Source organism: Chenopodium album, chromosome 27 (assembly GCF_948465745.1).
Source record: "Chenopodium album chromosome 27, dcCheAlbu1.1, whole genome shotgun sequence".
Classification (NCBI taxonomy): Eukaryota; Viridiplantae; Streptophyta; class Magnoliopsida; order Caryophyllales; family Amaranthaceae; genus Chenopodium; species Chenopodium album.
The window spans coordinates 30,168,952-30,179,267 of record NC_137860.1 but is presented as its reverse complement, the minus strand read 5'-3'; positions in this window follow the sequence as shown (position 1 = coordinate 30,179,267).

Sequence of the window (10,316 nt, the reverse complement as noted above, 5' to 3'; positions counted from 1 at the left end):
TTCGTTTCACAAGGTACGCATATAATAATTTCAAAACTAATCGTACTTATACTAATCACGTTCATATCAAAATCTAACAACCGAAAAACCGAAAACAAAACCGAAACGATAATAAATGATCCCTTAGTAGCTACCAAAAATGACCATAAACAAACAAATCTGAAACCCCACAAAACTAACAGTACAATAACCAGAAATACCATTAAATTCTTGTAGTTAACCGAATTCACGTACTATTGATAACAGATGTACATACATCCCATTACTACACCACCCGCCACAACTTGGAATTAATTTTTGGCCATCTGAAATTCATGAATTCAAATTTGATCCATAATTCATGAAAAATATATAAATGAAACAAAATGGATAATCAGTACAGTTGATGTCGTGACAAATTAGCATAGTCAAGTGCATTAAATAAAATTACTATCACTGTTTCCAAGTCTTATTAAAGACAAAGTACATAATTAAGGGCCTGTTGTGATTTACTAAAGTGAGCTGAACTGAACTGAACTGTACTGATTGGAGCTAAATTGAACTGAATAGAGCTGAAATGAATTGTTTATAAAAGAAGGAAATTAAAAACTGAACTAAACTGAACTGATTGCAGCCGAATTAAAGTGAACTGAAATTAAGGGTCTGTTCTCATATGATTATTTTCAGTTCAGTTCAACTCCTAATTTCCTTCTCTTATAAAATGTTCAGTTCAGTTCAATTTAGTTCAGCTCTAATAAGTTCAGTTCAACTGAGTTCAGGCAATGAGAATAGATCCTAAGCTGAATTGCTGTAGAGAATAGACCCTTAACTATGTCAAAATTGTCAATCTAGTATAGTAGTATTATTATTAGGTCTTAAAAACAGAAGAATGGTTTTAATTAATACAAGCATCTAAAATTAATAAAGCATGGTTCGTTGAGAATGATTGGGGAGCACCGACAGGAAGGTTAGCCAAGGGGGGCTCACGCACGTTGTTGTGGTTATAAAAGTCAGCGGCATTGGCCCCTTTACCGCACATGGCCACGCCCTACGCGCTGCTGCTTTCAAACTACTGTTTCATACTATGTATGTTTCTTTTTCATGGCTTGCTTATGGGAGACATTTTTAATTTATCGACTTTAATTGAATTATAGAAAGTTTAATTAAGATCGATGAATTAATTACGATGGAGAAAAAAAAAGAGAAAACATATTGACGGTTAGAGTAATCTTTTATATGTGACATTTTGTTGGGACGAATCTAAGAACTATATTTAGTGAATTAAAATAAGACTGACAATTAAAATAAGATTGACATATTTTTATAGTCGTACGTGTTAAGTGGTTTTTGTAAAGGTAGATTTTAATCAAAGAAAACAATCACAAATTTTTCAAATATTAAGTGGTTTAACAACCTAAAGTCAAATCTTCAATGTGGCTATTCCGTTGTTTCATTAGTTTATTACACAACATTTGTTAATGGTGTGACATTAAAAACGTTAATTAATGACACTTTTTTATTAAAAAAAAAAAAAAAAAAAAAAAAAAAAAAAAGAGGTTAATGACACTACATTCTTCTTCTTCTTCTTTTTTTTTTTTTTTTTTTTTTTGTTTTTTTTTTTCAAAATACGGAGTATAAATTAATTTATTTTGCATCGTAAAGTGAATAAATTTATTGATAAGCAATGGGTTACTGGCACTACATCTACAGGTTACAAATGAATTGAAGACACCAATAGTAGTAAACAAGGTTATTGCTAGTGAGGAAGGGTTCTTAACGTTTTCCTTATTTTCCTTACTTTTATTTTTTAAAAAAAAAAGTAGTAAATGAGGTTATTGCTAGTGATCTATAAGGCTATAACATTACCAATTTTTTTTTGGTGAGAATATAACATTACCAATAGATCAAGAGAGTAATAACAATGGTTTGATTTCCTAGCCCCACCCCCCACCCCTCAACCCAAACATAAAAAAGGGTTGACGATATTGCCTTTAAATATTGGGCTAAATCATATGTCAGGTTAGCATTAAACTCCTAGGATGTAAATCATATACTACCTCCGATTTTTTCAGTCGCAACTTTATATCTCTCAAATAATACCCCAAAGTTGCAACTAAAAAAAAATCAAAGGTAAGTAATTGGGTAAGGTTGGTTTAACAAGTGATATGCAAAACCTTCTATGTACACTCGAGTGCACATGACATAGTAATAGGTGCAGTGAACCAGTGTTGCACCCAAGGGTGATTTTTTTACACATTTGGTAGATATATTTTAGCTTATTTTAAAATAAACAAAAATATATTAAACAATAAAAAAATATATATTTAAAAAAAAAAAACAAAAAAAAAACCAACAACCATTTGGTGTACTTCACACCGGGTGTACATAAAATTTTTGAAGTGACGAGGGGGTTTAGTTGCAAAGAATAGTCCAACAATTTGATAGATGATGGGTTTTGTGTAGCTAATTATGATGGGCCAAATTAGGTAATTGGACTTTGGTATATTGGGCTGAAGGAAGTATCCAAGTTAAAACCAAAATTTGAATTCCAATTTTCAGCGCGACAACCGTTGGATAGTCCTGATCAGATTATTTCTATAGAACTTGTCAATGTTGTCATTGTCATTCTTATTCTAATATTTGTCAACCTAACCCTAATTTTTCATTCATTCTATAGAGATTTCCGATTAATTCTTCATTGTTTACTGTCCATTAAAACCTCGATTTTGCATCGTGGTAACTACATCAAAGCCAGGAATAACGACTGAGAAAACTTATGATATTAAATAAGTATGTTTTATTCAATTTTATTCAACAATTAAATTTTACTAAAAATTGTTGATTTTGAGATTAATTGGTTTCAAAATAGTACTACCTCCGTTAACATTTATTTGCAACTTTGGGATACTATTTGAGAAACATCAAATATTCCAAAGTTGCAAATAAATGTTAACAGAGGTATTAGTAAAATACTAGAATTATAATGAAATGAGAAAAATTTGTCAGAACAAACATTTTAAATAGTTTTTTTGACAACCTAAAACCTTTAGTAACACGTATTCTGTAATGTGATGTAAGAGCAACTTCAATGGTAAGTTAATTAGTAACTAAGCTTGTTATGCTGCAAAAGATTTTATGCTAATATCTTTTGTAGCTAGTTTGTGCCCCAATGATTAGCTCTGAACTTATAATTTAAATAAGCCTTAATTTCTTAAATAGCTTTAAAATTAATTTTAAAATATCAACCCCTCTTTTGGTAAGTTTTTTCAAGAAAATTTCATTTTTTTTAGCTCCAATAGTGAAGCTAATAGGTAACTTTCTAAATTGTAAGCTAAAACCATTAAAGATGCTCTAATTATAAATATAAATATATATATATTTATATATATATATATATATATATATATATATATTGTAATATATATATATATATATATATATATATATATATATATATATATATATATATATATCTTTTAAATGGCTTTTAATTATTAATTTTTTTTCGTAGTCTTTCATTCAAATTGTCCTACAGAATCTTTGTCATATCATTTTTTTGTGAGAATTTTATGCACATATTTCCATTATTTAAAGGCAAAATGATTAAGGAAAGTACATTTGTGAATCCGTTCATTCATATACTCGTACGAAGTATTAGTATCCTACTAACCGCCTAAATAAATTTGTCCTCCAAACTAAAACTTGAAACTATCTTTTTAATTGGTTTTTTGTAACATAAATTAGTAAATCATTGTCAAATTGCTTTTATTAGATCTTTTTGTTTAGTAAACTCCTTAATTGAAATAATCGAAATTCCATATTAAGGAAATCTTCTATATAGTTTCTGGCACATAAGAATATTTACCAAATTATAATGGACAACTATTCTTTTTTTATTTTTGGTAAAACACAACACTATAAATATGACCATTATCAATCTAAGAATTATTGTCAATCAATAGCTTTGGTTAAAATATTTCTAGACTTGTCTATTGAAAATTTGAAGGTATGTAATAACTTATAATTTTATAAATGTTCTAGGGTATAAGATCAATTCATTAGTTTTATTACATGCATAACTTTTTTTTTTTTTTTTTTTTTACATAATATATCATTAAAAAATATCTATTGTTTATTAAATAAAAATGCATACTTAAGTTTGATTATTTTTTAGGACCTCATTAAACTTTGGAAGACATGAAGAAAGTCGGTGTGATTGTAGCTCTACTTTTTGTTGCCCTTGTGGTTTGTTCAGGTTTGTACATTAATGCTTATCTTTATCATTAAAATAATAAATTATACATATTGATTATATTGGTTTAATTAGTTCATGTAATTACATTATTGCATCTAACGTCTACAAATTTATTTGACTAATGTATACAATAATATGATATTGGCAGCTGATGATCTTGGAGATTCAAAAGTAACATGTTGTAAGGACAATCATATAGGAGTATGTATTCCAGGATCTGCAAGCGAAACCAAATGCAACAGTTTATGTAGCAGTTCTTGTGGTAAAGGAGGCTTCTGCAAAGTTTTATCACACGCTCCTCCTAACCATTTTTGCCATTGTTATTGTTGATCAATCTATATTCTATAGTTTCGCAATTAATTAATACCTAATTACTATTCAATTATTATAAAAATAAGGAAGTTTCATGCTTTAACATTATCTTATGTAATGGCTCATCTTAAATGGGAGCCTTGACATTCAATTTATAATAAAATAAAAAAAAATTATACTATATTTATTCTTTGTATTCCATTATTATATGACTAACTATCAGAGTTAATTAGCTTATATTAGTTTATTTCTTGTTCTTTGTATACAATTTTTTAGTAATTTAGTCACTCATTTTTCACATAATTTGAAATCACATATGTAGAATATCACCAAATATAAATGCATGTACCAAAAGTGAAAGTATTATATACGAAGTATATGTTACTCTTTGTATCCATTTTAAAACCATCTTAAGATACACCATATTTTTTTGATTAACATGTTCTTTAATTTTTTTCTTTTTTAAAGAGAATGAACACGATAAGTTTAGTGACTTTAATTAGTCCATTTCTTGTGCTTTGGATACTATCTTTCAAAGGTACAATTTTGTACATAATCTGGAATCACAATTATCAAAAGTATATGTAGATTGAATATCACCCTAATTAAAATGTGCCTATATTACAAACGTCAAATTATATTTGATAACTAGGTTAAATCCCGTGCCATGCACGGTAATTTTTAATACTTAATACCTATCATTAGTTTAACACTGTTATTTAATTATAAAAATTTATACTTAATTGCAAAATAGGATGAAAGTTCTGTAATTATAAAATAAATTTTTTTAAAAAAATTTATCACAATAAAGAAAACAGGGAAAATAATATATGCATCACTAATAAAAATAATTATGAATTACTCTACAAAGTATAGATTGAAAACTATTATTGCATTATATTGTATAAAAAAAATACTTTAATATCTTTGTTTAAATATGTACAGATAGAATATACTTATCAAATAGGAAATGAAATAATATTGTATAGTTTGTATTAAAAACTTCTCTAAGAAGCTTTGGCCAAAAAATTAAAAAAAATATAAAAAATTAAAAAATAAAAAATAAAAAATTAAAACTTTTGGAGGGAAAATATTTAACCAGGAGATGCCATGTGTCATTCCTGGTTTCGCCTTTAAAAAAAAAAGAGTAAACCAGGTTAACATTGGGAAAATATTCATGGTTTGATTTCCTAGCCCCACCCCCCACCTCAACCCAAACATAAAAAAGGGTTGATGATATTGCCTTTAAATATTGGGCTAAATCAGATGTCAGGTTAACATTAAACTCCTAGGATGTAAATCATATACTACCTCCGATTTTTTTAGTCGCAACTTTATATCTCTCAAATAATACCCCAAAGTTGCAACTAAAAAAAATCAATGGTAAGTAATTGGGTAATGTTGGTTTAACAAGTGATATACAAAACCTTCTATGTACACTCGAGTGCACATGACATAGTAATAGGTGCAGTAAACCAGTGTTGCACCCAAGGGTGATTTTTTTTACTCATTTGGTATATATATTTTAGCTTATTTTAAAATAAACAAAAATATATTAAACAATAAAAAAAAATATATATTAAAAAAAAAAAAAAAAAAAAAAAAAACCCAACAACCATTTGGTGTACTTCACACCGAGTGTACATAAAATTTTTGAAGTGACGAGGGGTTTAGTTGCAAAGAATAGTCCAACAATTTGATAGATGATGGGTTTTGTGTTAATTATATATCCCTAGATTCTACTGTATGTAGCTCTACCTACACTCCCTTTGAAACGATGTGTTTAGCCTCCTTATTAACCCAGTATCTAAACCCATCAAAATGACATGCTTCATAAAACCATCGAGATCGCTCGTCGACAATGAGCTTTAATTTCTAGCAAGTAATGATCTAACTATTGAACACTCCCCAAACTACCTCCATGGTTCTGCATTACAAAACCTCCAACACTAAAGTCGCCGTCGGTGACGATGACGGAGATGAATAATCGATTAATTGTTTATGTAACTTAGAAGTGTGTGATTTGTTCTTCTACTAGTAATTTCCATGGAAATTCAATCAACAAAAATTTCATTGATTGAATTTCCCATTAATTTTTGTCCCTCTTAAATTTTTTAGTCTCTAATTCTACTTTCTCTTTCTAATTGACAGTTATCATAAGCATAGCTGCTTTCTTTTTCTTTCCCAAATCAAAAAAATTTGTCCCTCTTAAATTTTTTAGTCTCTAATTCTACTTTCTCTTTCTAATTGACAGTTATCATAAGCATAGCAGCTTTCTTTTTCTTTCCCAAATCAAAAAAATTTATTAAAGTAGTTTTATTTTATTTTGTTTTTATTTTAACTTTATTAATGTTCATTTTCATATTGATAAATGTTCATTTCAATATTGATACAAGATCACTTTATTTTATATATATTTATTGCGATATTGATACAGACATGGTGTATATTCGTTTTTGTATTACTAAATGTTCATTTATTGATAAATGTTCATTTTTATTTTGATAAGTTTATTATTTCAAATAAATGTTCATTTTCATTGAGAAATGTTCATTTTTATTTCGATAAGTTTATTATTTCAATTTTGATAGACATTCATTCACGTTTTGTAAATAATGTGTATTGATTGTTACAAATACGTACTCTTTTTTATGTATAGTATGGAGTAGTAGGTAATTAATTAAGTATATGTAGTACTTACTACTTAGCCTGCATGTATCATTTGTATGTCACACCTAAGATAAAAGTATATTTTATGCAAGCAGTAAGATACTAAAAACATTGAGTAGAGCTTTGTATGTTTAACCACATATTTTTTAATGCTCATTAATTTTATACCATGTTCATTATCATTCCAATATAAGTTATTTATATGTGAGTAGATGGCCATTATATATTATGTTGATCACGTCAGTTTCTATACTCTTTTAGGTTCATTTTTATGTATATATATATTGTTTTATTAATAGTTTTTCATGTGTTATTTTTCCTATCTCTCTCTCACACACACACACACACACACACACATATATATACATAGCCATAATATTAATAGATGTATATTTCGATTTTTTAGTAGATGTTTATACATATAGTATTGCAATTGTTCAATCCCATAATTTAAATGCACGGTCAAGATATTTGTTAATTTTTGTTTTAATTTCAGGATATTTTAATAAATGTTCATTCTTGTATTGAAATATGCTCATCTAGAAATGGATGCATGTTCATTGTCATATTTATACATGTACATCAAGTTATGGATATATTGACAATATAGTGAAATGAATAGCTACAGGAGAACAAACTCATATTGCACAACCTATAGTGTTTACTTGATGAACTACAAACATTCTTTTTGTTAAATGTTCATTTTCAGTTTGATAAATGTTCATTTATATATTAGTATATGATCATTATTCGCATATTAATAGACAATCATTAGATTTCTGATAAGTGTCCACACTTTTTCCATCTTTGATCTTTATATATTTTCTACATATTTAATAAGGAATTTCAAAAACAATTTGATTTTCTATAGGTTTTCATGAAAATGATAAAAAAAAAATGTTCATTTATGTATTATTTGATGTTCACTTTCATATGTATAAATATTTATACTTTATATACTCCACAAATTTTTAATATATGTTTATTTTTCACATAAGCCTCAATAATTATCCTCAAACTCCTTTAATAATACAAAAAAGATAACTTTTATAAATTTATCATCTATGAAATAAGTAAATGTTCTATCAAACCATAATTAAATGTTCAATTACAAAATATTATATGTTCATTTATGTTTGTCTTTCATTCATGAACAAATTCATTATACAGTACGGTGCGGTGTTTCTGGTATATTTTCTTGAGCTTTAGTCTTCATAGTTTTCTCTCTCTTTCTTAATACTCTACAATCCTCTAAGCTTCATTCTTCATCTTTTTCTTCTCCTTCTCTATTACTTTCATATATGGCATCAACTACAAAGTAAATTAAAAATTGGAACAATAAGTAATCCATAACTTTAGTTGCGTCGTCATCGCCTCCACCACAACAGTAAACTAGCATATATAATTCTAGATCTTCATCCCACAAAAAAAAGGAAATATTGGATCAAATTATTTTTATAATTTTTGTGTTAGTTTCTTGATATGGCTTGACTGTTTGATTAAGCTCGTTATTTGCTTGTTGAACTAATTGATCGTAAGTTACGACAATCAATTTTTGATCAAATCAATACACAATAATCTCTGCAATTCATAAATATATTTAAAGCATGCAAATGTAGCGATTCTACCGAAAGTTATTTTGTGATCGACGAATAAGTAGAAATGGCAAAGAGATCAACAAAGATGTAAGATGGTGATCAAGTTAGATTGTCCTGTAGTTTGAAGGTGAAAGAAATTAAAACAATAGTGATGCGGCGTCGTTTGCAAGGGGGTGCAGGGATTTCATCCTAGACTAGAGTCTAGCTAAAAATTTGTAGTTTTGTGTAGCTAATTATGATGGGCCAGATTAGGTAATTGGACTTTGGTATATTGGGCTGAAGGAAGTATCCAAGTTAAAACCAAAATTTGAATTCCAATTTTCAGCGCGACAACCGTTGGATAGTCCTCATCAGATTATTTCTATAGAACTTGTCAATGTTGTCATTGTCATTCTTTTTCTAATATTTGTCACCCTAACCCTAATTTTTCATTCATTCTATAGAGATTTCCGATTAATTCTTCATTGTTTACTGTCCATTGAAACCTCGATTTTGCATCGTGGTAACTACATCAACGCCAGGAATAACGACTGAGAAAACTTATGATATTAAATAAGTTTGTTTTATTCAATTTTATTCAACAATTAAATTTTACTAAAAATTGTTGATTTTGAGATTAAATTGGTTTCAAAATAGTACTACCTCCGTTAACATTTATTTGCAACTTTGGGATATTATTTGAGAAACATAAAATATTCCAAAGTTGCAAATAAATGTTAACAGAGGTATTAGTAAAATACTAGAATTATAATGAAATGAGAAAAATTTGTCAGAACAAACATTTTAAATAGTTTTTTTGACAACCTAAAACCTTTAGTAACACGTATTCTGTAATGTGATGTAAGAGCAACTTCAATGGTAAGTTAATTAGTAACTAAGCTTGTTATGCTTCAAAAGATTTTATGCTAATATCTTTTGTAGCTAGTTTGTGCCCCAATGGTTAGCTTTGAACTTATAATTTAAATAAGCCTTAATTTCTTAAATAGCTTTAAAATTAATTTTAAAATATCAACCCCTCTTTTGGTAAGTTTTTTCAAGAAAATTTCATTTTTTTTAGCTCCAATAGTGAAGCTAATAGGTAACTTTCTAAATTGTAAGCTAAAACCATTAAAGATGCTCTAATTATAAATATATATATATATATATATATATATATATATATTTTTCAAATGTCTTTTAATTTATTAATTTTTTTTTCGTAGTCTTTCATTCAAATTGTCCTACAGAATCTTTGTCATATCATTTTTTTGTGAGAATTTTATGCACATATTTCCATTATTTAAAGGCAAAATGATTAAGGAAAGTACATTTGTGAATCCGTTCATTCATATACTCGTACGAAGTATTAGTATCCTACTAACCGCCTAAATAAATTTGTCCTCCAAACTAAAACTTGAAACTATCTTTTTAATTGATTTTTTGTAACATAAATTAGTAAATCATTGTTAAATTGCTTTTATTAGATCTTTTTGTTTAGTAAACTCCTTAATTGAAATAATCGA